The sequence below is a fragment of the Musa acuminata genome, unplaced genomic scaffold, assembly GCF_036884655.1.
Source record: "Musa acuminata AAA Group cultivar baxijiao unplaced genomic scaffold, Cavendish_Baxijiao_AAA HiC_scaffold_1126, whole genome shotgun sequence".
Taxonomy (NCBI): Eukaryota; Viridiplantae; Streptophyta; class Magnoliopsida; order Zingiberales; family Musaceae; genus Musa; species Musa acuminata.
In genome coordinates this window covers 2,770,557-2,773,056 of record NW_027021339.1, presented here as the reverse complement: position 1 = coordinate 2,773,056, position 2,500 = coordinate 2,770,557, and positions in this window count along the sequence as shown.

Here is a 2,500-nt window from a genome sequence, read left to right as displayed (position 1 = left end):
TTCCAGGGTGCTGAGATGGCTGACATTTTGCTCCGCTCACGACGGTCACCGCGCCACACAAGAACAGCCCAAAAACAGGCCAAAACAGCCCAAAAACGGGCCAAAACTGGCCATTTTTGGCTGCGCGAGCGAGCGGCGAGCGGCGAACAGCGAGCGAAGCGAGAGGCAGCACCGTCCCTGCTATACGAAAGCCCCATCCAGCCCTGTGCCACCCGGGGGGTTCCAGGGTGCTGAGATGGCTGACGTTTTGCTCCGCTCACGACGGTCACCGCACCACGCAAGAACAGGCCAAAAACTGGCCAAAACAGCCCAAAAACGGGCCAAAACTGGCCATTTTTGGCTGCGCGAGCGAGCAGCGAGCGGCGAACAGCGAGCGAAGCGAGAGGCAGCACCGTCCCTGCTATACGAAAGCCCCATCCAGCCCTGTGCCACCCGGGGGGTTCCAGGGTGCTGAGATGGCTGACGTTTTGCTCCGCTCTCGACGGTCACCGCGCAATGCAAGAACAGGCCAAAAACTGGCCAAAACGGCCCAAAAACGGGCCAAAACTGGCCATTTTTGGCTGCGCGAGCGGCGAGCGGCGGACAGCGAGCGAAGCGAGAGGCAGCACCGTCCCTGCTATACGAAAGCCCCATCCAGCCCTGTGCCACCCGGGGGGTTCCAGGGTGCTGAGATGGCTGACGTTTTGCTCCGCTCTCGACGGTCACCGCGCAATGCAAGAACAGGCCAAAAACTGGCCAAAACGGCCCAAAAACGGGCCAAAACTGGCCATTTTTGGCTGCGCGAGCGAGCGGCGAGCGGCGGACAGCGAGCGAAGCGAGAGGCAGCACCGTCCCTGCTATACGAAAGCCCCATCCAGCCCTGTGCCACCCGGGGGGTTCCAGGGTGCTGAGATGGCTGACGTTTTGCTCCGCTCTCGACGGTCACCGCGCAATGCAAGAACAGGCCAAAAACTGGCCAAAACGGCCCAAAAACGGGCCAAAACTGGCCATTTTTGGCTGCACGAGCGAGCGGCGAGCGGCGGACAGCGAGCGAAGCGAGAGGCAGCACCGTCCCTGCTATACGAAAGCCCCATCCAGCCCTGTGCCACCCGGGGGGTTCCAGGGTGCTGAGATGGCTGACGTTTTGCTCCGCTCTCGACGGTCACCGCGCAATGCAAGAACAGGCCAAAAACTGGCCAAAACGGCCCAAAAACGGGCCAAAACTGGCCATTTTTGGCTGCACGAGCGAGCGGCGAGCGGCGGACAGCGAGCGAAGCGAGAGGCAGCACCGTCCCTGCTATACGAAAGCCCCATCCAGCCCTGTGCCACCCGGGGGGTTCCAGGGTGCTGAGATGGCTGACGTTTTGCTCCGCTCTCGACGGTCACCGCGCAATGCAAGAACAGGCCAAAAACTGGCCAAAACGGCCCAAAAACGGGCCAAAACTGGCCATTTTTGGCTGCACGAGCGAGCGGCGAGCGGCGGACAGCGAGCGAAGCGAGAGGCAGCACCGTCCCTGCTATACGAAAGCCCCATCCAGCCCTGTGCCACCCGGGGGGTTCCAGGGTGCTGAGATGGCTGACGTTTTGCTCCGCTCTCGACGGTCACCGCGCAATGCAAGAACAGGCCAAAAACTGGCCAAAACGGCCCAAAAACGGGCCAAAACTGGCCATTTTTGGCTGCACGAGCGAGCGGCGAGCGGCGGACAGCGAGCGAAGCGAGAGGCAGCACCGTCCCTGCTATACGAAAGCCCCATCCAGCCCTGTGCCACCCGGGGGGTTCCAGGGTGCTGAGATGGCTGACGTTTTGCTCCGCTCTCGACGGTCACCGCGCAATGCAAGAACAGGCCAAAAACTGGCCAAAACGGCCCAAAAACGGGCCAAAACTGGCCATTTTTGGCTGCGCGAGCGAGCGGCGAGCGGCGGACAGCGAGCGAAGCGAGAGGCAGCACCGTCCCTGCTATATACGAAAGCCCCATCCAGCCCTGTGCCACCCGGGGGGTTCCAGGGTGCTGAGATGGCTGACCTTTTGCTCCGCTCACGACGGTCACCGCACCACGCAAGAACGGACCATAAACAGGCCAAAACAGCCCAAAAACGGGCCAAAACTGGTCATTTTTGGCTGCGCGAGCGAGCGGCGAGCGGCGAACAGCGAGCGAAGCGTGAGGCAGCACCGTCCCTGCTATACGAAAGCCCCATCCAGCCCTGTGCCACCCGGGGGGTTCCAGGGTGCTGAGATGGCTGACGTTTTGCTCCGCTCACGACGGTCACCGCGCCATGCAAGAACGGACCAAAAACAGGCCAAAACAGCCCAAAAACGGGCCAAAACTGGCCATTTTTGGCTGAGCGAGCGAGCGGTGAGCGGCGAACAGCGAGCGAAGCGAGAGGCAGCACCGTCCCTGCTATACGAAAGCCCCATCCAGCCCTGTGCCACCCGGGGGGTTCCAGGGTGCTGAGATGGCTGACGTTTTGCTCCGCTCACGACGGTCGCCGTGCCACGCAAGAACGGACCAAAAACAGGCCA